General features: G+C 41.7%; 1 protein-coding gene across 18 annotated transcripts in view; it reads right to left on the bottom strand.

Annotated features, from left to right (window-relative positions):
• pip5k1ba (phosphatidylinositol-4-phosphate 5-kinase, type I, beta a) overlaps nt 1-27,588 on the bottom strand; it is a 200,238-nt gene that overhangs the window by 93,092 nt on the left and 79,558 nt on the right. For 7 of the 18 annotated variants that reach the window (XM_069922227.1, XM_069922219.1, XM_069922100.1 and 4 more), the window contains 2 exons: nt 26,081-26,150; nt 15,184-15,281 (listed from right to left, as the gene is read on the bottom strand). The exons of 4 other annotated variants lie outside the window; for them this stretch is intronic. The gene's annotated coding sequence lies outside the window, so the exon portion shown is untranslated. Of the gene's footprint in view, nt 1-3,175; nt 3,218-15,183; nt 15,282-20,236; nt 20,257-26,080; nt 26,151-27,588 lie in introns of those variants that run through there. 7 more of the 18 variants (XM_069922110.1, XM_069922138.1, XM_069922146.1 and 4 more) reach the window with 4 other exon arrangements.

The following is a 27,588-nucleotide window of genomic DNA, read 5'->3' as shown; positions in this document are numbered from 1 at the left end:
CCTCACTCGAACTCAACATTCTGACCTTGCTTAAAGAAAGTTTTCTTTGGCCCGACACCATCTTCACCAGCCGAAAGGCTGGTCACGCTCGTTGCTGCTCCCAGCAACTCAACTCTTTGACGGGCCTCAGTTGTCACTCCAGATCTGTAATTTCTCTGCATCAGAGCCCTCTTTTCATATCCAGGAACAACACCTTCATCAGCTCCAGCAACAACAAATTCCTTTCTTCAAAGGCATTTTAAAAAAGTAAATGGACTATTCTCATCTTCTTCCTTCGTATTTTAATCTGTTGGCTTGAGCTAAATAATCATTTACTTCTATTTTCCCTAGAGTTTTGGGATCCCATGTCCTATGTCCTCCATGTCACATGACTCCCCCATGTATGTGAAGAACTCTGTAAATTAGTCTGTGCAGTCTTTCAGTACCCGACCAGGTATGTTGTCTGGTCCCGCTTCCTTGTGTAGGCTCACCTTGGATAGGGTTCTCCTCACCTCAGCTGCGGCTATTCATTTGGTTGAACAGAATTACTTTTTTTGATTGTAACACCAAGAAATAAGCTCAGTAGTTTATAACAATCAAGATTCAACAACAGAGAATTCAACAAACTAAAAAACAGAGAAGGATAATCTTGCAGAACTGCAGAGGAGGAAGATTAATTGGGAGCTCTTTCAAAGACAAATTGCATAGCATAAAGGCATCCACTAGTATTCTATTATTCAACAATATCTCAAAACAGATGGTAGTTACTTTGTTCTGAAAATTATCAAGTCACAGGTCTTGTGTGCCCGCTATTTGGTTGGCATTCAAGAAACCCTTTCCTGCAGTCTGCTCAACACTAGATGCCCACTTTTCAAGTTGAACATTTAGAGGGCAACACCAGATGTCATGCGATTGAATCTTTCCCCAGAGGTATGTTTTGAAGAGGTATCTAGATTCAGTAATATCAGAAGAATTAGCAAGTGTGGTGATTTAGTGCCACTTTTGAAATTGAAATTAATTGATGTACACTCAGCTGTTAAAAAATCTCCAAGATTGATTTCCATAGACTTTTCAGTTGTTTCCAAGACTCTTCTCTCACCTTGCTCTCATTTTTTAATTTGCCCATGATCCTACCCCTCTCTCTTTGTGTGATTGTCAGATCTCCAGGTACTCTATTTCTCATCCCTTCACCATTTTTCAATGCAATCTCCTCTTCTCTTGTGCGGTTCCTTCAGCTGCCCCATTCACTCGGAGCCCTGACTAATTTAGAAGTACGTGGTTGGGGGTGGGGGGGGGGGGGGATTATATAGAAACATATTATGAATATGAAAGGAGTTGAAAAGATAGAAGCAGGAGGCTATTTCCACCGAACCAGAACAAGAGAACATAGTCACAAGTTTCAGGAGAATAGATTTAATACAGTTGAGCAGAAACTGCTTTTGCCAGTAGTGAATTGGTGCAATTCTCTGTCCAATGAAGCAGTGGAGTCTACCTCATTAAATGCATTTAAGACACAAATAAACAAACTTTTGAATAGTAAAGGAATTAAGGGTTGGGGAACAAGAAGGTAGGTGGAGTTTAGTCCATAGCCATATCAGCTATTGAATGGCAGAGCAGCTCGATGGACTAGATGGCCGATTCCTGCTCCTATTTCTTATGCTCTCCCTAAAATCCTCTTTATCCCACTGCTTCACTTGTGCTCATTTAAAACTGGTTCATTTCCCCACAAATTTGGTTGCTTGTGCCATGGATATCTTGTGAGGGAAGTGTAAAACTTCATTTTTTCTCTCAAAATAGGTGGACACAATGGACATTTCACAGTAATGGGAATTGTTGTGGGAAACCTTATGAGGCAAAGTAGAGCAGAAAGTAGCAAACTTTTCCATGAACTAGATGTGTCTAAAACCATGGTTAATAGGTACAAGGGGGAAGACGAAGGAAGATTTTTCACCCTGGGTGTAATTGAGGTAGGCATGCTCACAGCATTTAAGATAATATCCAGATGAGTACAAATCACCAATGCATAAAGGGCTATGGACCATGTGCTGGTAAATGGAATTAGCATAGAAAGTACTTGGTCAGGGTGATAGTACAGATTCTATCAGCAATGTATATAAGTACATATATACAGATAGTAGTGTAGGATGACTGTGATTGGCTGAGAGTGTAGCAATACCTACTGGCAGGTCTTAAAGGATTGCTCCTAGCCAGACCAGGTCATTCTGGACTGGTCGACCTACTTGTGATATACTCCAGTCTTTTAGTTAATAAAAGCTTTGGTCTGGATCAACAAGTCTTTCGTTCTTTCGATGCGCATTACGGTCAGCATGAACATGGCAGGCTGAAGGGCCTCTCTCTGTGGCATAAAACTATCTCACCAGATACTGTGCCCAGCTATTCTGATCGATTCTCCAGGAGTGAGGGTTATTTCTCCACACGGATTTAGTGAGGCCATTGAAAGGTACCAAAAATTCGAATTTAAAAACAGGAAAGGTTACATGGAAAGATGATAAAGATCACCCTCCATGATAAAGGGTGAAGTCACCAAACAACTGCAAACTTAAAAGAAAGTGAACTGAAGAATGAAAATGACCAAATGTCAAATTTTTTGTAAACTATTTAAATTAGGAAATAAACCCCAAATAAGTGCTACCACGATTGGAATGTCAGAAATGCAGTCGGCAATTGGCCTGCAGCGAGTTTAACAGGTGGCATCTAATGAAGACCCATCTGTTTTAGTCTTGTTGACTGAAAGGTAAATACAGGTGAGGACATCAGGGAGAAGTCATTAATCTTGACCATGGGATTCACCAGCATTCTGAGCAAGCAGAAGGAGCCACAGTTCTAACCCACCTCAAAAACATTACCTCTATTCACCTGGATTGTGTGCTCTAGTTTCCATAGTATTTCATAATTCCACAATGTTCTGATTCAGAATTGAAAGTGCAACCAAATGAGTTAACCTGGTACCGAAAATGTACAAAATAACTACAGCATTACAGATCTATTTCTCGACTGTCGTAATTACACACAACCAAACTCAAAATTCACCTTTATATGAAAGATTACAGATTGTGAAACATTGATTTATGTACTCAATAACAAAATTAATGCTTCTTACTGCCCAACAAGTTATTGTAACAGAGTGAAGTTTACTTTAAAACCAAAGATTGTGCATGATAAACCAACTCCTTACCAGTGCAGTTCAGTAAATATCAAACCTGTAAACCAGTTACAAACTGTTGGAAATAAATTATTCTTTTGAGCATTCAGTCAAGCTGTGGGTTATTCTTAATCAACATTTTCCTTCCAGTGCTGGGGAGTTTATCTCCAATGTCACACAGGCACAATTAGTCCAACTCAAGCCTATACCATTCAGCTTCAAATAGCAAGTTTGTTTCAAGGATTGTGTAATGATTCAAATGCCCAAGTTCCTCCAACAGATTGCCATAAAAAGTACAAAGGTGCCTCTATACAGTTATGGAATCATTAACTAGCTTCTAAAGGAGGCACCCCAAGAAATTGCAATTATACAAGATACAAACTGTATCGATGAAGGTATCTGAAAAAAAAATCTGCGTTCAAATTGTTCAGCTCCAATCTATAAATATTTTATACATTTATTTAAAACCAGCTAAACTATCTCGAAGTAATAGCATTCTCCATGGTTGACATGAGCAAATGAAAGTTAATTACTTTAGTACATGTTTTGAACTGTAAAAAGGAGCAACCTTTGAGTTTTCAAAAGGAAGGTGGGTCTGTTAAAAAATATCTTACAGTTATTTTGAATAGGCAACTAAAATATCCCAACGTGCTTCATCATGTAAAATTAAACACCAAGTCACATGTGGAGATGTTCACCCAAACAGGCAAAAACTTGGTCAAAACAGGTTTTGAAAGGAATCTCACATAAAGAATTCCAGACCCTTGATGTCAGGTTCTTCTGCCAATGGTAGAAGGATTAAATTGAGCAATGGCTAAAAGGTTGCCCACATTTAAAAAGCAATGAACATGGCTACTTAAAAAATAACATTCTGCCATGTAGTCTATCCAGCATTTAGAATTTTAACAATGAGAGGGCATGCCCAATCCTTAAGTTGTAGTCATTCACTGCTAAAACCTGTTTGTTGTCCAATGTCACTGTCAGTGTGCATGACAAGGCTGGATTGGTGCTGGTGATTCAGTGCTGTTCCTTTAAGGCTGTAAAAGTCCAAATGAAAAAATGAGCTGTGACTCCACCAGTTTCCCTCAAGTTTTTTGGAAAGTTTTCAGGAGAAAAAAGGTGCACTGCAAATGGAGAAATACGCAATGAGGAGCTAAAGGGCCTCAGCTGGCCAGACAGGACCTGTGGAGAAAACTGGTGATTACAACCCGAGAATTAAGCTTGGAGAGTGGGCTGTTTGGCGAAGTGGTCACCAAATTAGGAAAGCACAATTAGCGTAGCGGTTAGCAACAGTATTACAGCGACCCGGGTTTGAACCTGCCCCTTCTATCAGGAATTTGTATGCTCACTTGCACGAACAGGCCTTGCAAGTTTCTGTTTTGCCTGGAAGGAGTATTTGGAGCCTTAGACAACTTGTACTTATTTAGAAAAATATTGTGGGAAGAGGAGAGCTGGATTGGGGAATGGGAAAGAGAGCCTGTTAAGGAACTAACTCTCTGGAATACTTTAAAGAGATGTGGTCACTGGTGTCGTATAAGGAAAGAGACAGCAAAATTCATTTGTTTGGGCTCAGCAATTCTGATCTTCTGAAAGATTCGAAAACATGAAGACGTGGAATGTGCCCGACAGTTCAATATCTCAATTGTCTTTCAGCACAATTGAGGAAAGTTCTCTGGATACACAAATCTTTCTGAATCATAATGAAACATTTAGTGCAGCCATGGGGCTAAAGCAGAAATGAGAGAAGAATAATTTAGTGCTAATTTCTGAAGTGTTCCATCAACAGCATGCCCACTGTAAAGGCCATGCAGTGCTGGATCCTGCTCGGCTCAACAATTCGCCTCGAGTTCATGCACATCACACAAACTCTTATTTTTATTTCAATCTTTGAGGCAGGTACAAAATCTTTATATCCCCATGTGACTGCGTACAGTATGCATCATATTGTTAACTCCAATATTCAATAGTAGGTATGGTTCCTACCACCATCTACATTTTGTATTGATTTTTTTAAAATATTTTTAGTTTTCACAGAATTACAAAGCCATCCATGTGCATATTCATACCCAAAGTGTGTATTTGTCCCCACCCCCTCCCACCCGCCACAGAGAATACATTCCAAAAACTTATCTCGATCCCAATCATTGTGGGATACAGGACCCCTATTGAAACCTGTAATGAAAAGAAATAACAATGGCAATGCCATTCAAAAGAAAACAACTCAAAAAGAAAAAGAACTAAGGACCTGAAAACAGGTGCGTCTTCTGCACCAAGTCCAATTTCCATAATCACACTTCTGGCCTTACCGGGATCATTTAACCTTATCCCTATTTAAAAACGGGGAATCAATCTATCTGAGTACCAATGTACTGCAAGTAAGGTTGCCATACTCTAACAAATGTGTCACGTTTGCTCTGTAGGTTATATGTGATTTTCTCCCATGGGAATGCAACACTGCATTTCCATATTCCATTGTGTGGTATTTAGCTAGGAGTCGGACTTCCACGAAACTACTAGACACTCTCCTGGCTACCGCCAAAGCTATCGTCGCAAACAAAATTTGGAATTTAGTCAGTCTAAACTGTACTTCTCCAATATCCCCCAAGAGGAACAGCTCCAGATCCTGTGGAAAAATCTACTTTTGTAATTTTTTTTAGACTATCCCCTAGGCCTCCCCAAAGAGGTCTCACCTTTGAACATAGCCAGGTAGAATGGACAAAAGTTCCACCTCCACACCACATCTAAAACACATTTCTGAAATGTCTGATTTTGATTTATGTAGTTTCTGAGGTGTAAGGATATCACTGGTGCAGAAAATTATAATGTACCATCCTGTATCTGGTGTGGACGACCCCTGTCACACGGTCCAGACATAGGTTCTGCCATTACTCTTCATTGATTGTTGTACCCAAGTCCAACTCCCATCTCTCCCTTGACCTTAGTAGGCCCAGTTTCAAACCCTCACTTTGGAATATGTAATACATCTATGAAATAAATTTACACACATTCCCCTTTCGAATTAGAATCTCCATGTCACTACATTCCAGCAGGGTTATAGCAAAAAAAGATCTTATTTGAAGATAGCAGAAGAATATTCTGTTGGACAAATTATACTTGTTTCTCAATTGCCCAAATGACATAAGCTAACCCCCACCCCACTTCATAACAATCCTCGATACACCTCATCCCCCTGTGACACCAGATGTCCAATATCTTATTACCTAGAGTCAAGGGTATTAAGTTATTCTGAATCAGGGGTATTTTGGGAGATATCCCCACCTTCCATCCAATACTTTGTTTTATCCTTTTCCACGTATGAAGTCCATGTTTTAGGATGGAGTCACTTTTCTTTAAGAGTAGTTTTACATCCCATTTATAGATAAATTCTTTGGCTATCTCTTCACCTAACGAATGCAGCCCAATCTGCGTCCACGCTGGGGCCCCCTCTCCCTCAAATAGTGAGGTGATAAATCTCGCTTGGAATGTCCAATAATTCTTTTTAAAGTCAGGTAATTTTAAATCCCCAAATTTATAATCCCATGTTAACTTTTCCATGGAGATTCTAGCCATTTTTCCATTCCAATTTCTGACACACTCTTTAAGCACCTTAAAGAAAACCCAAGACAATGGAATGGGGTAACGACTGGACAAGATATCAAAGCCTTGGCATTGCCTTCATTTTGACACAGTTGACTGTCCATCAATGTAATGGGCAGAATCCTCAATCTTCTAGAGCAAAGGAATATAATTAAGCTTATACAAATTACATCAATCCTTGTCTACTTTGACCCCCAAAGTACTTATGTCTTCCCTCGACCACTCAAACTCACTGCCATGTTAATGCTTATTGCAATCCACATTTGTCAGAAGCATAACCTCGCTCTTATCCAAATTTTCTCTGTACCCAAAACTTTCTCTCAAACCTCCAATATGGTCCACAGTCTGCCAATGACATCCTAGGATTCGTCAAATATACTAACACATCATCAACAAAAAGGCTGATTTTATTCCACCTGGCCCACCTTGAACCTCCTTATGTCTGGATCCTGCAAAATGGCTTCCACCAGTGGCTCCATAGCTAATATGAATAACACCGGGGACAAAGGGCAACCGTGTCTACTTGACCTGTTCAAGTAAAACTCTGGAGATATCTACCCATTTGTAATTATTATGGCTCGAGGTTTATGGTAAAGTTCTTTGAACTAATTGATAAATGTTTGTCCCAGACTGAATTTCTCCAGCACCTTGAACAGAAAATCCCACTCAATCTGTTGAAGGCCTTCTTTGCATCCAAAGCTATGGCCACTCCTGGATCTGCCCTTGACTGTGCTAGATGTACAACACTTAGCAATCTAGCTATATTATTTTGACGATTGCCTCTTTTCTACGATCTGGGTTCATTAACTTCAGCAGGTGTTTCGCAAGCCCATTTGCCAATGCTTTTGTAATTGCATTCAACAATGAGATAGGCCAATATGAGGCAGGTTTCAGGGGATCCCTGCCTTTTTTTTTAGTATTACTGCAATGATTGCTGTTGAGAAAGACACTGGAAGGTTATGAATCTCTACCACCTGATCCACCACCTTCATAAGAAGGGGCAACAAGAGATCCTTGAAGTCCTTGTAAAATTCGATGGGGAAGCCATCCTCCCCTGGGGATTTCTCCACCTGTAAAGAGCATGTTCCACTTCATCTTTAATAAATGGGGCACTCGGCCCCTCTTGCTCCTTCTGTCCTAAATTTGGCAAGTCTAATGGGAGAAAAAACTCATCCATTTTGGCGGGGTTTCCTCCTGACTCCGATTTATAAAGCTCTTCATAGAATTCTTTAAATATGAGTTATTTCTTTTGGCTTGTATGAGATCTTGCCTTCCCCTGTTTGAATTGTATTGATTGTTCTGGAGGCCTCTTCCACCCTCACCTGCCAGGACAGGATTTTATAGGCCTTCTCCCCCAGCTCATAGTACTGCTGTCTAGATCTTAGAATCAACTTTTCCATCCTATATACTTGCAGCGATTTGTACTTGAGCTTCTTGTTCACCAAATTTCTATACTTCTCTTCCGTGCCCATCCTCTGATAGTCCTTTTCCATTTGTGTTATCTCCAATTCCAGATCATTAACCTTATTCATATACCCTTTTTTGACATACTTGTATACCTAATTATCTGGCCCCTTAAATAAGCCTTCAATGTGTCCCATATCAGGAAGCTATCCTCAGTAGAGGGTCAGTTCACCTTACAAAACAAATCTATCTGAGCTCTCACAAAGCTACGAAATTCTATTTATCACAACAATGTCATGTTCAGGCGCAGTATATACCCTGGGGTCTGTTTATCCGGCATTAAGATTGATACCACCAAAGGCGAATGGTCTGACAGCAGCCATTCCCTGTACTCGGCTTCCACTATCCTAACCTCCATTAGGGCTGACACCAAGGAAAAATTGATCCGAGTGTAGGATTATGTTACCGCGAATAAAAAGAGTAAACCCTCACTCTTGGATTCCACCTTTTTCAGACCTCTCTAAGGTTCAGCTCCTTCATGAAGGCCCTCGTGAGCTTCTTCACCAATTTATACTTGGCTGGATCCAGACAAAAATTGAAAATCCCCTCCAATCAAAAACTTCTCCCCCCACCCCCCGCCCCCATATCTTCAGATACTTTTCAAAAATATATCCTGTAGAAACTTTTCATCATAATATTTCTGGGCGTAAACATTCATCATGGTCCAGGATTCGGAGCATATTTGACAATGCATCATCTCAAATCTCCCTGCGGAGTTGGTGACCACCACTAGAACATTCTTCCCTAGCAGGATAGGCATTCCCCTGGCACCGGAACCAAAGGAGGATGATGCCACTTGACCCACCCACCTCCTCTTCAACTTTGTGCTCTTGGTTCATGAGGTGGGTTTCTTGTAAAAATACTATGTGCACCTGCATGTTTTTAAGGTGTTCCAAGACTCTCTTCCTCTTTATTAGAACATTAATCCCATTGACAGTCACACTTACCACCTTAATTATCTCATCCACTCCCTCCCCCTTTCCGGTCTTCTCTTGGCCCTTAATCTCTTGGCCCTTAATCTCTTGGCCCTTAATCTCTTGGCCCTTAATCTCTTGGCCCTTAATCTCTTGGCCCTTAATCTCTTGGCCCTTAATCTCTTGGCCCTTAATCTCTTGGCCCTTAATCTCTTGGCCCTTAATCTCTTGGCCCTTAATCTCTTGGCCCTTAATCTCTTGGCCCTTAATCTCTTGGCCCTTAATCCCTTGGCCCCTTTGTCCCATCAGGCCATGAACCTACACTTCTGCACCCATCCAAAATGTGTAAATTAAAGGAATTAAGAAAATGACCATATTCAGCAAATAAAGACAATATAATGTAAACCCCAATTCAACCCCTCCTCCACCTTCTGACCCACTATACCCCCCCCCCAACACCACTAACCCTATGGTTGATGCCAATTCCCTTTCCAAATCAAGGCGTGCCCGCAGCACCCATATTACTCCCTCCCCTCCCGCGTCATGCCCAAATAACTTATCATCTCTTTATATATACACACACGCATGCAAAATCCTTCAAACAGCAACCCTCTCCCCGGGCTTATTGCCCCTCCTCCAGGGTGGCCTCTAGAGATTTGGTGAATCTCATCGCCTCCTTTGCCTCTGTATAAAACGTTTTGTCACCCTGGGCAATATCATTTTAACGTCGCTAGGTGTAATAGCCTATATTCTACCCCCTTGCCTTGCAAGACCTTTTTCATTTCATCAAACTGTTTCCTTCGTTTCAGCAAAATCACGCTGATGTCTGGAAAGAAAAGGCTCTTGCTACCCCTAAACTCGGCTGGACCCACCTTGCCCACGTCTCCTCGGCTGCTGCTCGAAGAATCTTTCCCAGTCCAGGAAATTCTCAAATTTCACCAAGACCAACCAAGACCATTGCCATGGACTCAGCTTGTGGAAAAAAGATGAGTGTGCCTATTCTATCCTGAAACCTCACCCAAGTACTCCCGGTCGGTATCCAATCCTTAATAAATATGATCAAATCATTCCCATCCACCCCTTCATTTAATCCCACAATTTTAACACTTTTTCTTCTGTTAAAATGTTCAAACCTGTCAGGTGTCGCCAGGATTTCCTCCCTTTCCTTGTTCCAGACATCCCTCTGACTTTCCAAGCATTCCACTTTATCCTCCATCCTCTCTATTCTGTCCTCCATACTAGAGACTCTCCTCATCAGATCTGCCACTGCCCTCTTTCTCTCCCCCATTTCATTAGAAAATCCCTTTAAAGCAGTCTTTAATCTGGCCTCCACAACTGTCTCCACCACGGCCCTCACACACTCTCCAGTAAGTCTCTCCTCTCCCTCCAACACCTTCACCTGTCCTTCCACCTTTCGCCTCTTCATCTTCACCATCGCTCTCCACACCACTGCTCCATGCCACTGCTCCCCGACCACTCAGCCATCTCCTCTCGCCATTCACCGTCTCCTCACCTGCAGCCCGCAGGGTCCACCTGGACTGCAGATTGGGTCATTCTCCCGACATCGCCTACGATCCCGTTCCCACCTGCTACCACCAGCCTTCAATCTCCCGCGCCACTCACGATGTTTGACACTGCCGCTACTGCTGCTGCTTCCACTTCTACCGCCTCCTCCCATCGAAGTGACATCCCACAGCCGTCATCGCTGCTCACAGATTCTTCACTGCTTTCCGACTTGACTCTGGGTGACTTTCTTTTGATGGAGAGTTGCCTGCGATCTCCTCCCATGGCGGCCTCAAATGGACCCTGTTGACTTCCTCGCCATGAGGTCCCACAGTCCCAATGTCCTGGGGCTGCATATTTCATTGTGGACTTTTTGTCTTTCTTCCCCATCTTTCTTTTTATTTTAATTTATTCTGCTTGAAAACTTTCTTTTAACTTTTTTTTTCTTGTTTTTTATAATTTTCAGACGAGCTCTGCGATTCTGTCCTACTCGCCATCTACCATCATGTGACCGCTCTCAACATTTTTTATTGTTAAGAATGAACTGCAGGAATAAACTATTCAATTACAGTCAACTACAGGAAATTGCAGAACTGTTGATATTTACTTTAATATTGTTTATATATTTTATATCCAGATTTTATTTCCATATATCTGTAAAGTCCTCTCAACAGTTAAAGCAATTAGTTCCATTATCACTTTTCTACATTGCTTTTAGGTAGGGGTGAAAATAACCTGCACTTATGAGGCAAGCAGTTGTGGTTACATTTGGAAAAAGAATAAGGAAGTCATGAATCATTTAGAAGGTTCAAGTTTTTTTGTGTGCAATTTTAACATCTGCATCTAAGGATATACTTAGACCAATGCAATCGCTCCACAGCAGATACAATATTGCTGGCTCGCCAATCAGCTCTGCATCAACTTGAAAACAGCAATTCATACATAAGGATGGTCTTCATCAACTACAGCTTAACCTTCAATATGATTATTCCCTGGTCAAGAAGCTACAACTCTAGGCCTCTGTACCCCCCTCTGCAACTGAATCCTTGTCTTTCTCATCAAAGGACCAGTCAGTATGAATTGGAAACAACATCTCCTCCTCACTGATAATCAATACAGGTGCACCCCAAGGATGCGTGCTTAACCTTCTGCTCTACTCATTATACACCCACGACTGTGTGGCCAGGCATAATTCCAATGCCATCTACAAGTTTGCCGATGACACCACAATTGTCAGCAGAATCAAAACGGCAACAAGGAAGTGTACAGGAGGGAGATAGATCAGCTCATTGATTGGTGTAACAACAATGACCTTGCGCTCAATGTCAGCAAAACCAAGGAGATGATTGTAGACTTCAGGAGGAAGTCAGGGGAACACGATCCAGTCCTCATCGAAGGCTCAGTAGTGGAGAGGGTCAAGAACCTCAAATTCCTGGGTGTCATCATCTCTGAGGATCTGTCTGGGAGCCTCCGCACTGATGCAATCACAATGAAGGCTCGCCAGCGGCTATACTTTGTGAGGTGTCTGAGGTGGTTCGGTATGTCACTGAAGACTCTCGTAAACTTCAACAGGTGTAACATGGAGAGTATTCTGACTGGTATGGAGGTGCCAACTCTCAGGACAAGAATAAACTCCAGAGGATTGTTAACTCTGCCTGCGACATCACGGACACCAGACATCACTCCATCGAGGACATCTACATGAGGCGGAGCCTTGAATAAGCAGTTTCTATCCTCAAGGACCCCCACCATCCAGGCCATTCCCTCTTCTACCATCAGGGGAAAGGTACAGGAGCCTCAAGATGAGCACCCAGCAGCACAAGGGCAGCTTCTTCCCCACTTGCCATCAGATTCCTGAATACTCAATGAACCAAAGACACTGCCTTACTTTTCGTGCACTATTATTTTAATTTATTTTATAGTAATGTCATAAGATGGTTATTATATGAATGTTTGCACTGTGACGCTGCCCCAAAACACTGAATTTCATGACTTATTCATGACGATAAATCCTGATTCTGATCACTACACACCAGAATGTTGATTGGGTTTAGAGGCTTGTTCTGTCAGAAGTGGTCAAGTAGAAGGGCACTAAACTTTCTTGTGTTTAGAAGAATGAAGACTTCATGATCATGAATCGGAGAAGGATTGACATGACAAATATGGAATAAAGGGAAATAGCTTCAGTATTAGATACCGAAGGGAAATAAATTCAGAATTGGGTATAAACAAGAAAATATGAAAATCTACAGTACACAAAAGTGCTGGAGAAACTCAGCAGGTCCTGCATCATTCATAGAAATTAAAAGTCAATCAACATTTTGGGACTAAGCCCTTCAGCGGGAATGTGGAAAAACAGGTAGACACCAACATTGGGTTACCATCTTTGGATGAGATAATAAACTGCAGGGACTAACTTCAATGAATCTCAATCCACAGCAAGTTGAAGAGTTGTTAACATTTACTTTATTATTGTTCATATATTTTAACATTCGTATTTTACTTCCAGACATTCATAAAGATCACAGATCCTCTCAACAGCTGAAGCAAATAGCTCCAATGTTTCGGCATTGCTTGAGGCTTTCTTCACTCTGCAGGTTGTCAGTATTAGCAGTACTCGATGCCAGATTTGAGGCATTTTCATGATCCAAGTTTATTTTATTTATATAGCACATTTAAAACAACTCATGTTGACCAAAATGCTGTATAGATCATAATTTACATCTTAACTTAAGCAGTGATTTAAAGTGCAGTATAAAATGGGCACTCGAGGTTCATAATTGTACATACAACATGGTAACAATCACATCAAATCACTTGAGTGAAAATACAACTTCAGCCTGGATTTAAAAGAGTTAAAAGGGGCTGATTTGATGGAGGGAGGAATGCTGTTCCACATTTTGAGGGCTGCAATGGCGAAGGTGCGATCTCCCGAGTTTACGATTTAAGCATGGAACCAAGCATCCTAAATTGGCCAATTTGAGGGGTATTGAAGTGGAGTACAGTGTTAGGAGATCAGTGATATAGGAGGGGGCTTGACCATTAATGCTTTGTAAACAAACTGGAGAACTTTAAAATCTAATCTGAGCCATACTGGCAGCCAGAATAGGGGTGATATGGTCCCTCTTCTTGGCTCCTGTCACAAGCCTTGCTGTAGTATTCTGCACGTTACAGAAGGGATAAGGACTGACTAATTCCTGTATATAGTTAGAGTAGTCTAAATGGGTGGATAACTTTCTTGAGCTCTTTCAGTTCCAGGAATGATTTGAATTTGGCAATAGTATGGAGCTGGGAAAAGCTAGCTTTTACTACTGTATTGATTTGTTCGTCAAACTTGAAGATGGAATCAAAGGAGGATAAGTTTCCAAAGGTATTGGAGATATTTTTGGAGGAGGTTGGAGGTGGGAGCAAATAGGATGATCTCAGATTTGCCTTCGTTTAGCCATCAAGCATCCAGCACTTTATGTTCTCCAGAAAGTCGTTGAGGCTGGTTATCTTTGCTTGACCATTGGGCTTCAGGGGGAGATAGAGCTGAGTATAATCAGCGTAGCAGTGGAAGGAGATGCTGTGTTTTTGGATCATATGGTTGAGGGGAAGCATGTATAAGAAGAGATAGACCCTTGTGTGATTCTGTTGAAAATTTGGCCATGTTGACTGAGAAAGTCCTCTATCACTAAGATGATATTTAAACCAATTCAGTGTTGTTGCAACAACACCAACTCTCTGCCAGAGGTGAACTATTAAAATAGTGTGATCCACAGTAATAAACGCTGCACTAAGGTTCAGGAGAATTAGAATGGTGGAGCCCCCTTCGTCAGTGACAATGAGCAAGTCATTGTAAACTCTTAGTAAGGCCGACTCTGTGCTATGGTGGGTCTTATAACCTGTCTGGAATCTTTTGAATATATTGTTTTGATGTAGGTTGAGCAACAATTGTCTAAGAACAACTTTTTCGAGGACCTTTGACAGGAATGGAAGTTTAGAAACAGCTCTGTGATTTTTGGGTGTGATGGAATCGAGGCTGGGATTTTTTTTTCAGGAGGGGTTGGACCACAGCACGTTTGAAACGAAATGGAACTCCTGGTAGCTCAGGAACTGTTAATAATAGAGAGGATATTAGGGCTGTGTTGAAAACATCCCTCAGGAAGGGAGTAGGGATAATGTCGACGGGGCAGGTTGTCAGCTCATGGCAAACACAATCTTTCTAAGGGTGGGTAGTGTGATTGGGCTGGAAGAGTCCAGGTTGGATGAACAGAGCCGTGGTACAGTTAGACTGCAGGTGGAGGGGGGAATGTTGGTTCTGATGTTCTCAACTTTGTTTATGAAGAATTTTAAAAATTCTTCGCATTTGGTAAGGGATGCGTCAGAGTTGGTATTAGGTGCAGGACCAATGATTGAGTTGATGGTATTTAACAAGACTGTGGGATTTTGGGAGCTGTTGGAAATTAGAATGGCAAAATATTTTATTCTTTTAGCCTTTATTGTTTCTAGGCTTATGTGCACATTAGGGTTTTTTTTTCAGAATTTCATGGGAAATTTGCAGTTAGTCTTGCTTCCACTTACGTTCAGCTATCCTGCACTCCCTCCTCAGGGCTTTGGTGATATTATTGAGCCAAGGTGCAGTCCAGAGTGTAGGTTTTTTTTCTCCTTGATTGGGCCTTCTGCATTCAGGATAGAAGAACAAGTGTTATTAAATAGGGACAAAAGTTCCTCTGTGTTGAGGTGGGGAGGGGGAGCTTCCATGGTGGTGGTACTTAGGGCCGCTATAAGGGCCCCCAAGAACCTATTCGCGGTCTGTGAGTTAATATAGGAGTAGCGTATCAGAAGACTAGATTTGTTTGGGGAGTGAGGCAGGGCTAGGTTGAAAGTAACTGCTGTAAGGCAGGGGTGTCAAACTCAAATTCACGGAGGGCCAAAATTAAAAACTTGGACTAAGTCGAGGGCTGAACTAAATATTTATTGAAAATTTTCAACAACATCTGCATGTTTTCTCTTCTTTCAACATATGTAATGTTAAACTTTAGGAGATAACTTTAGGAGGATAATGTTACAGGTCAGGAGTAGGTAGCTCAAGTTCACCCTTTGCTTGACCTGAGGGAAACATATTTGGTCCCTGTGGAGATGTAGTCAGCATTCACAGGCTGTGTCCATTTTGGCCTGCATCAGGACTCAGCATTTCCTGCTCACTCCTCAGGCTCTAGGCCTCTATTCACCCTCGACCCACCATCCCTCTACCTGACCAGTCCTTTACCCAACCTCTACTCATCCCTCACTCCACTCGCTCTGCCTCTACCCACCCCATCCTATACACGCCCCTCTACTGCCTCTCCCCTCAACCTGTTCCTCCCTCTACCCATCTCTCACCCTCTAATCACCCCTCCCCTACTCGCCCTGCCCCTTCCCTTTTACCTCTTCCCTATCCACCCCTCCTTCTACTCATCCCTCCCTCTAACTGCCCCTCGCACCACCATAACTTCCCCTGCCCATTACTCCTCACCTACACCCTCTGCCCACCCCTGCTTACCCACCCACTCAGGCCCAGCGCGCTGCCGATCAGCCTTTGCGGAACAGCGGGGGCCGTGCGCAGCCTGCCATGTCCGTCGCGCCGACAGAAAATCACAGGCGTTTGCCAATTCGCCGCACCGCTCGACAGGTGGGAGAAGTGACTGGTTGTGCGGGGAGCCTTCCAACCAGCTTGCCGGTTTATAACATTGACAGACTTCTTGTGTTACAATTTTGTTTCCCCATTCTCAAAGTTTGCACGGTCAACCTGCAACACTCTTGCTCCCTCCGCGTCCCGTGGATCTGATGCCTGGGTGTTGTTAGGATTCCCAGCAGAAGGTTTGTGGAACTTTACCATTCTGGATTCCTTTTTGAGAATATTCTGGCCATCTTTTAAGGGGGGTGGTTTTAGGGGGGAGTGCAATGAAGCGGGAGGATGGTGGGGGTGACATTACCAAAAAACAGCATCGGCTCTCGCTGCAGGGCGGGCCACCTCTAATACATTTTTGAAATGATCTTGCGGGCCAAATATAATTATATCGCGGGCCAGAGTTTGACATGTGTGCTGTAAGGTCTGAAATTTGAAGATATTGGTGAGAGATTCATGAAGTTCATAAAGCACTTCCATGCAAGACAGGTTAAGATAGAGATGGTTTTGCTTTGAACCAGTAATAATGAAAACTGTGCAGTCGATCTGAGTGAACGTTAGAACATAGAAGCAGGAGGAGGCCATTCAATAGGATAAAGTTGTCCTATTAACTATGTCATTTTCGTGCATTATTCCCATATCCTTTTGTTCACCCAATATCTTAAAGTGTGGGAACAACAGTAAGGTAGCCAAGTTTATTGTCATTGAACAAATACTACCTAACAAAACAACATTCTCCAGTCCTCGATGAAAAACATGCAGACACACAACTAGACATAACACACATACAGACAGTCCATACATGGGGAGGACAAGTATTCATCTATGCAAATAAACGAATAAATAAATATTGCTTCATAAATAAGAGTCTTGAATGGCTTGAGCAGTTCCTTTGGTCATTCAGCATTCTCACTGCCCTTTGGAAGAAGCTGTTCCTTAGCTTGGTATCTGATACTCCTGTATCTCTTCCACAATGGGAGCAGCTGAAAGATGTGTGTCAAGTATGGAAAGGGCCATCAATGATTTTGTACGCCCTTTTCAGACCATAATTTTGGTAGATCACATCGATTGGTTGGGGTGGGGTGGGGTGGTGTGTCATGGAGACTCCAGCTATCCTCTCTGCCACTCTTCTGCTCCTGTGCATTGACCTATGATACGTTTTCCTGCAGCACCCAAACCACACTATGATGCAGCTGGCCAGGACGCTCTTCATAGAGCTCAAAAAGGTTGACATAATAGTGGCTGGTTACCTTGCTCTTCAGTCTTCTCAGGAAGTGCAGTCGCTGTGGCACCTCCTGACAAGTGAGATGTGTTTCCACAATAGGTCACTAATTATGTGAACTCCAAGGAACTTGGTGCTTCCACTACAGAGTTAATGATGTGTAGTGGAGAGTAGTCATTCTTGGTCCTCCTGAAATCCACGATCATCTTCTTCATCTCATCTACGTGGAGACTCAGGTGGTTACTCTCACACCATTTCCCGAGGATTTCCATCTCTTCTCTGTAGTGCGACTCATCGTTGCTGTTGATGAGGCCAACGACTGTGGTGTCACCTACAAACTTGATGACACTGTAGGAGCTGGATCTGGCAATGCAGTCATGGGTCAGTAGCATGAACAGGAGCGGGCTAAGCATGTAGCACTGAGGTACGCCAGTGCTCAGCTTGATGGAGCTCAACGTTCTGCTACTAACCAGTGATAACATTATGATTTGTTTAGAATCTATGTGTAAATATCCTCCACTTGCCTATTTATGAAAATTATCCTCCTCCTACTGGGAATTCTATGCCAAGTGAAGCAATAGAGGCTGCCTCACTAAATGTATCTAAGACACAGATAGATTTTTGAATAGTAGGGATATTAAAGATTCTGGGGAACAGTAAAGTAAATGGAGCTGAGTCCACAGCCAGATCAGTCATGATCTTAGTCGATGGTGGAATCAGTTCGATGGATCAAATGTCTGACTCCTGCTCCTATTTTTACATTCTTGTGATAAAAGTTGCTGTTGTTTTGTTTTCTTTCAATATAAATAGATGCTATAAATGACATCTGCTATGAGTCATGCTCATCTATAACTCAAAGCAATGCAGTTCTGTCAAAATGCACTGTTATATTTGCATTCAAAGGTCATTGGGAAAGTAACATTGGAAAAGGGTAATAGGGGCTCAAACTCCAGAAAGACTTCCTGCATTCTCTTGACCAGACACCTTGTTTTTACTCAGCTTCCCCTTAAACACATCTCCGCTACTCACCTGAACTATTACTAAATAGGAGTGATTTCCATATTTTGACCACTCACCAGGCAAAGTAGTTCCTCACAGATCATCATCTGGATTGACTCATGATCAGGTTATAGTTATAGAGCATACATTGAACTCTACAGCACAGTTCATGTCATTTAGACCACGATGTTCTGCCAACCAATATATACCTACCCCCCTCCAAAAAAAACAAAACCCTTCCTACCTCATAACCCTCTATATTCTTTCATCCTTGTGCCCATCGAAGAGTCTCTCATATGTCCCCTTTGTTCCAGCCTGCACCACCACCCCTGGCAATGGAGAATGCACTCATTCTCCCCTAAACATTCTTCCCTTCATTTTGTGCAGATGTTCTCTGGTGTTTGCTACTTCCACCCTGCCTCTCATGATTCTTCTATCAAGTCACCTCTCATTCTTCTTCACGCCAATAGAAAAGGCCTACTTTTGCTCACTTTACCTCACAAGACATATTTTGTAATCCAGGCAACATCCTGGTAAATCTCCTCTGCACCCTCTCCATAGTCTCCACATCTTTCCTATAATAAAGTGACCAGATTTGAACACAATATTCTAATTGTGGTCTCATCAGAGATTTATGAGCTGCCACATTATCTCTCGACCCTTGAACTCAATCCCCTGAACTAATGAAGCCCAGCATTGCATAGCCCTTCTTAACTATCCTATCAACCTGCACGCCAACCATGAGAGATGTATGGTGTGGACCCTCTGTTCTTCTACACTGTCATATACTCTCTCTTCAGGCTTGACCTTCCAAAATGCATCACCTGACACTTATCTGGATTGAACTCCATCTTCCAATTTTCTGCCCAACTCCGTATTCTGCTTATAACTTTTTCCAACCTACAGCAAACTTCAACACTATACATTACTCCTCCAACCTCCTTATCATCCACAAACTTACTGACCCATCCTCCACTTCTTTATCTAGATCATTTATAAAAATCACAGAGAAGGGGTCCCAGACAGATCTCTGCAGAACTCCACTAGTTACTGACCTCCAGGCAGAATACGTTTCTTCCACTACTACTCTCCGCTTTCTACAGGCAAGCCAATTCTGAATCTATACAGCCAAGGTTCAATGCATCCCATGCTTCATGACATTCTGAGAGAGTCTCTCATGGGGGAAACTTGTCAAATGCCTTATTAAAATTGATATACACCACATCTACCGCTCTTCCTTTATCAATTTCTTTTGTTACCTCCTCAAAAGACTTACTTAGGCTCATGAGGCACAACCTTCCCTTCACAAAGCCATGCTGACTATCCCTGATAAGACTGTATTTCCCCAAATGTTCATAAATCCTATCCTTCAGAATCCTCTTCAATACTTTGCACACCATTGATGCAAGACAACTAGTCTATAATTTGCAGGATTAACCCGATTACCTTTTTAAAACAAGGGGACCATATTTTCTTTCTCCAATCTTCTAGCACTTTCCCTATGGCCAAGGAGGATGCAAATATAATTTTCAATGCCCCAGCTATCTCTTTCCTCTCTTCCTATCGCAATCTGGGGTATATCACATCGGGCCCCAGGGGCTTGTCAATCCTAATGTTTGTAAGATCCAGTTCTTCTTCTTTCTTAATCTCAACATGATCCAGCACACAAACTTGCTCTGACCTCACTTTGACCAAGGTCCTTTTCTCTGGTGAATACTGAAGCAAAGTATTCATTTAGGACCTACCTCCTCAACCTCTTCCACCTCCAAGTCAAGTTTGTCCTCTGATTGCACAAGTACAACCCGACGAAACTGTGTTCTCTGGTCCTCAGTGCAAAACACCTGGACACACAACCAGACATAACACATAGACAATACATAATGCAAACTAGTATTCATATAAATAAATAGATAGATAAATAGATAAATAAATAGATAAATAAATAAATAAATAGATAAATGGTTTTGTGAATATGAGAGTCCAGGGACATAATGGCTCCTCAAGCATCCCTACATTCACTCCCATCATACTTCGGTTCTTCACATATGCATAGGACACCTTGGAGTTCTCCTTAATCCTTCTTGACAAGGCCTTCTCATGTTCCCTTTGAGCTCTAAGTTATTTTTTTTAAATTCCTTCTTGGCTACTGTGCAATTCTCATGAGGTCTTTCTGCTTATTTTGGCTTCCTGAATCTAATGTATGCTTTTTTCTTCCTCTTAACTAACTGCCTTGCCTGTTTTTTTAACCATGGTTCTCTTTTCCTCCCATCTTTTCCCTGTCTCAGTGGGACAAACCTATCCAGAACCCTGCACAAGTGCTCCCTAAACATCCTCCACATTACTTCTGTGCTTTTCCAAAAGAACGTCTGTTCCCAATTTACTTTTAGTTCCTGCCTCATCCCATCATAATTAGCCCTTCTCCAATTAAACACTACCTTTTTGTCTTTTATTTTTGTCCATAGCTCTGCTCAAGCTCAAGGTGTTGTGGTCACTCTTACCAAAATGCTCCCCTGAGAGGTTCATTCCTGACCTGGTTCATTACCCAGTACTAGATCCAGTATGGCCTCTCCTCTTGTTGGCTGGTCCACATATTGTGTCAGGAATCCTTTTTGGACATATCTGACAAATTCTGCTGCACCTAACCCTCTTGCAGCAAAGAGGTACCAGTCAATATTTGTGAAGTTGAAGTCTCCCTATAATTTCTTCACCATTCCAAAATCTGTCTACTTATCTGTTTCTCAGTGTCCCGAGAGCTATTTGGGGTTCTATACACTATCCCAAATACAGTGATCACTCCCTACCCATTTCTGACTTCCACCACATCGATTCAGTAGGTACTCCCCTTACAGTGTTCTCCCCTTCTACAGGCTTGACACTATCTCTGACCAGTAATGCTACTCCCTCACCACCATCCCCCCCAACTTTTACCTCCAACCTATGCCTTCTAAAATATCTGAATCATGGTACCTGCATTAGCCAATCTTGCCCCTGCGACAGCCAAATCTCTGTAATGGCCACAACTTCATAATTATGACTCAGTCGTGGACTTACTCAGAAATGAAAACATTTTCTTCTGTGACTCGCCTACTAACACTAAGCCTTGTCATAATATGAAAATTCCTCTCTAAAGGTCACCTCTCAACCTGCACTTTGGAGAAAAATACTGCATCTTACATTATGAGAAATATTTCCAAAATTATTTCACAAGATCATTACATTTCAAGGACGTTGCTGGAAAGTACAATAAGCAGCTTTCTACTCAATTAATCTACAAAATACTTCAAAATAAATGTAATTTGATCAGACGTGGGTTAATAAGCACATTAATCTTCCCACATAAATTTCCAGGGGATTAATTCTCATCCCTGATAAACACCAAAATGTTCCAATTGTATTTATGAATATTCAAAATGGCTGCAATCCTTTTTATATCACAGCAACATTAGGTAAATATTTACTGCACACCACCATATCTTTCATAATTACAACATTTTCTGTGACTATAATTTCTTTAACACTCTGAAATGTCCCAAGTGGATACTTTGGTGACCAAAACAAATACATCAGTATCTCATCAAATCAAGAAGCTGTTGCTGTGTAACTGTGCACAATGCTACTTATTCTCATTGGGTCACATTAAGCATTTGGTAAAAACACCGTGTCTAATCAACAAATATAGGGGTTTGCAGAATGACCCAGAACTGTTAATCCTGATGTAAACAGGTGGTATCATTGTCTTTGGGTCAGAAGCAATGGGTTCAAGTTCTCAAACCAGAGACGAATGTGAGAGACATGATATTTTTGTGTGGAAGAGAGAATGCTGCACATTTGCAGATACCACCTCTCAGATGATACTCTAACCACTTTCCGCCTTCCCAGGGATTGCTCTGTCTGAGACTCCCTGGGTTACTCATCCCACTGTGTCCTCAGACAAAATCCCCTGCGCCTGTCCCTATACCTCCACCTTCACTTCTATTCAGAGAACTATGCCACTGTTCCAGATGAGGCAGAGATTCACATGTACTTCTTCCAACCTTGTCTATTGCATTTGATGATGTAACTTCCTCTACACTGAAAAGATGAGGTGACCATTTTTCTGGAACATCTATGCTATCCACAATAGCCATCTGGAGCTCTCATTGCAAGCCATTTTAACTCCCCTTCCTATGCTGACTGGCCAGTCATCAGCCTCCTCCACTGCCAAACAAAAACTTGAGGAACAACATCTATTATTCCATCTGCTTAGTCTGCAACCAAGTGGCATGATCATTTTACTCTCCAACTACAACGTCCTTGGTTCACTTCTTTCTCCTTCAGATCTACTCGAGCCCTCTGTCACCCACCCCGTTATGCAGGTTTCTTTTTCTTCCCCCACCTGGATCCACCTGCCCATTGTTCACTGGTTCTGTTATCCCCTCCCCCTATTGTTCCCAACTGCCTATTATCCGCATATCTTGTTGCACTCATCACCTTCCTTTCTTATCAGATTCCATACATTCCAACCCACTGTTCTCTCACATCACCTTTCACCCTCTGTCACCATCTCTACTCTTCTTTCCCCATCTGGCTTTGACCTACTGAGTTCCTCCAGTAGATTGCTTTTTTGCTCCAGATTCCAGCATCTACAGCAACTGAATTAAATGATGGCCCAGGTTATAGGGTCAAGTTCCCAGCATTTAAAAGATCTTTTATAACAAACTGAAATGCTTTAAATAGACACAAGACTCGGTAGATTAGTGGTTCTCAACCTTTTTCTTTCCACTCACATACCACCTTAAGTAATCCTTATGCTATCCGTGCTCTGCGATCAGTAAGGGATTGCTTAAGGTGGTATGTGAGTGGGAAGGGAAGGTTGAGAATCACTCTTCTAGACCTAATTGTTACTGAAATATTTTGCTTGAGAAAAATGGTCATTGGCCCATTTCCTTTGGAGTTATGAAACCGTGCACATAACGAGTCAATTAGGTACGATTGAAACAGTGGTTTTCAAACTTTTTCTTTCCACTCTTATACCACCTTAAACAATCCCTTACTACTTAGAGAACACCTATGGCTTAGGGATTACTTAAATTGGTTTGTGAGTGGAAAGAAAAAGGTTGAGAACCACTAATCTACCGAGTCTTGTGTCTATTTAAAGCCTTTCAGGTTGTTATAAAAGATCTTTTAAATGCTGGGAACTTTTCCCTATAATTCACCTCAACTACTGATAGTCAAACAAAATTATCCATTTAAATCCATGTAGCAATATTACTTTTCTAGTTTATCTTGGAATTATCACAGTGGGATCATCGTTAATGTGTGCAGAGCTATGATACAACAATGACTGTCAACAATGAGGCACTGAGAGTCTCAGGTTGTGTTTGCTATTAAGTAAAATAGGCTGCACAAATCTTGGTTTTTCATCTTATCCTTGTCATTATCTCCAATTGCCATCGTCAAAGTTATGGGTCTGGAAACTGGCACATGGACCATGACGAGTTAGATAGGCTGATTAACTTGAAACCAGTTCAGATAAATCAAGTCAACATAATTTGATGGAAAAGAGTGGGGGGGGGGGGGGTAAAATAATTACATTATGGATGTACACACAGGAAGACATCTGATCTTATCTGCCTGTACAACATCTTTGGAAAAAGTTCTCCAATTAATCCCATCACCCCCCTCCCTTTTTGCACAGCCTTATTCAAACATCTATCTTGATTTTCACCAGCCTTTGAGGCAGCTCAGTCCAGATCACAACAATTTGTCCTGTATTAAAAAAACATTGCATTTCATCCCTCAAGGTGCATTTTAAGGTATGCAGGCTGCACAGATTTGCATGCTACAGCACCAATAGAGGGAGAGCAAATTATCAAGGGTCACTTGCTTGGAAATGCATGAACTCAGACTCAGCCAAAGAAGAAACAAGGAGTCAGAGTAATACCACAAGTCCCCACAAAGCAGCGTGTCAGTACCAACGAGTATATCCAATAAGCTCAATTGTTCAAAGGTTTTGCCTGTACAATGCTCAATAATTTGTAAAAGAAGTGCTCAATTTATCTACACAAATTGAAAGCCATCAAACTGAAATGCAAACAGTTCATAGACATGGAATATTGTATGTTCTTAGCATTACATGTTCTTATTGTTAAAGGGCAGAATTATTTAGGAAGCCAGTTTTAGTAATAATCAGCATGGACATCGCATGGACATCACCTCATGATGATCACCCCATGATGATCACCTCATGGACATCACCTCATGATGATCACCCCATGATGATCACCTCATGGACATCACCTCATGATGATCACCCCATGATGATCACCTCATGGACATCACCTCATGATCATCACCTCATGATCATCACCTCATGCACAGCTCACTGCTTATCATTTCCAATTTTTAAGATTCTAAAACAGCACAATTTCCATGAAAAATGCTTTTGAAAGGAGGACAAATTACTTGGCTTTTTAAAAAGTCTTCTCAAGACAGCTATTTCCTGTCATTTGAATGTCTAGAATATTATATGTCATTTGTCGATGCATGCTTGGAATTTATTCAAGTCCTTCTCTTGACTGCTTCATCAGCAAAGAGGTGGTACAACTGGCCAAATTCCCAAAATCAGCCCCTCTTGAAGGAAGGAAAGTTGTAGCTGAGGAACTGAAGATGATTGAAAAAAAACACACAAATGCTGGAGAAACTCAGCAGGTCAAACAAAAGGTGAAGATACATCACCAACGTTTCAGGCTTGAGCATGTTCCCCCCACACCTTGATGAAAGGCTCAAGCCCGAAACATTGGTGATGTATCTTCACCTTTGCTACATAAAGGCACTGTTTGATTTTCTGAGTTTCTCCATCATTTGTGTGTTCTTGCACTTAACCACAGTGTCCACAGAATCCAGTGTTTTACCAACTGAAGATGATTGATTTGAATAGATTATTGTCACTTGTACCAAGATACAATGAAAGAATGTTTGGCATGCTATCTAGGCAAGTCAACTTTTTCATAGCATTACAAGAAAATACATTGCAGGATACAGTATCACACAGGACAAAAGAGCAGGGTACAATACAAAAGAAATTTGTACAACTAAATAGTGCAAGGCATAATCTAATAAGAGGTCCATCTATGAGTCTGATAGCAGAAGGAAAAAATCTGTCCTTGAGAAATTTTCAAGTGCATTTCCATGAAATCTCCTGCTGCAATGGCTGGAGCCTACAACTACCTTCCTTTGCCTCAACTATGAGCCAGGCCCTGGGGGCATCTCTAATGTTCTCAGGATTTGCTGAAGCTTTTTGCAAGCCACACAAAATCAAATATAGTTTGGATGACGAACCATTTTTGTTTCATCCACTGGAATTGTATATTTCTGAAGCTGAACCTTAAATGTGATATTAAAGGACCCACGAGTTGTAGGTTGACAGCACAAATATGGCAATGTAACAATCAACGGATGGACATGTATTTCTACAGCACCATTCACAACATTCTCAGAACGTTGTGATTACTTATATTGTTTTGGGTTGGATGGGGAGGGGGTGGGAGTTTACTATTAAATATACATCCTTGCTTTACATTTTTTTCAACTATGTCAGTAACATTTACCTTCGCTGCAGACACTGATGAAAACCCATGGACCACAGGTTGAGTCGTAGGGCTCTTGTGGAACCTAATCCTGTTAATGAGACCACAATTTTACATGTCAGAGTGAAGAGGCGGAAGGAGGTGAGGGTACTGTGAAGCTTACCCTAGATCAGTTGATTGTCCTACTATACTCAATGTCATAATTGAAAGATCATTCATAAGGGATTACTAATCACAAAAGCAAAGAAAAAGCCCAATCATTAATTCTTCTTTACCCTTCATACAACAGTATTTTTTTCATCCTAAGAATGCATTAAATTTTGATGGATTTTACGTTGAGGCTCCGTAACCACATAGCACAGGAAGGAGATACCCAGCCTGCAATGGCTCTTAAATAATCACAGAAATGTTCCCAAACACAAACCCTTTCCACACGTCATCAGAATGAGTTTACCTTGAATTGAATGAATACAGTGACTAGTGAAAAAGACCTCAGAATCAAAATCTGAATCAGAATTTATTGTCATGAACAAGTCACAAAATTCAGTGTTTTTGTAGGGTGGGGTAAATAATATACAAAAGATAGGATTAATTTCAATTGAGATTATGATCTGTACAGACATCAAGGGTTAGTGGACCTGTTCCTGTGCTATACTGTTCTATATTCTCTCAAAAATATCGATGGGCTCCCATTTGGTTGTGCGCTGGTGGCAGCGGGTGCTGCATGCAAACTCTGCGCGCTGCTCGTAGCGTGGCCTTCGGGCAAACACCGCGCACTGGTCCTAGAGTTTATACCATGTGCTGGTCTCAGAAAGGGATGTGGGTAAACATTGAGCACTGGTAGCAGAGGGGGCAGTGAGTAAACACCATGAACAAGTCTCAGAGTCAGCTGTATGTAAAAAAAATTTGCATTGTTCCTCGAGGGGATTGTGTTAAACACCAAGGATGAAGAGTACTTAAAATACCAATTTCTGAAGATTAAACCCACTATCTTGAAAATATCCAACCTTTTCAGCAATCAGGACAGAACCATGCTCTGATTTACTGTACATTTATGTCCTTTGCTCAAGAAACATTCATTTGAATGGAATGGCATGTTGATAGGGGTGTGCTTTGGTATAAAACTGAAGTGTAACCTGTGTGTGACAAAGCTGATCCTGGTCGAAGTGAGTGAAGGTATTTAAATTTTGGTTTTACAGATCTGAGTGCTCTGTACATGCTTGCTCTTTTTGCACACACACACACGACACACACACACGACACACACACACACAGACACACACACACACACACACACACATTCCTGTCTGAATGCCAGAATTGACCTGCATAATCAGGTTTCCTCAGGCTCGAGTCAGATAGCCAGCCTCTCCTTTCAAAGGAGAGTTCCGCCTCAACAAAACTGTTGCTAAAAAGAGACAGCCAAGTTTTTGACGATAATACGCAAGTGAACCAGATGAATATTGTAATGATCATGCGGATTAGAGGTGGTCACAACTATTCACATTAGAGCCATACAGCATTGAAAA

The sequence above is a fragment of the Narcine bancroftii genome, chromosome 1 (genome assembly GCF_036971445.1).
Source record: "Narcine bancroftii isolate sNarBan1 chromosome 1, sNarBan1.hap1, whole genome shotgun sequence".
Taxonomy (NCBI): Eukaryota; Metazoa; Chordata; class Chondrichthyes; order Torpediniformes; family Narcinidae; genus Narcine; species Narcine bancroftii.
Note: the sequence above shows the minus strand (reverse complement) of the source record. Positions and strands in the feature narration are given on the sequence as shown.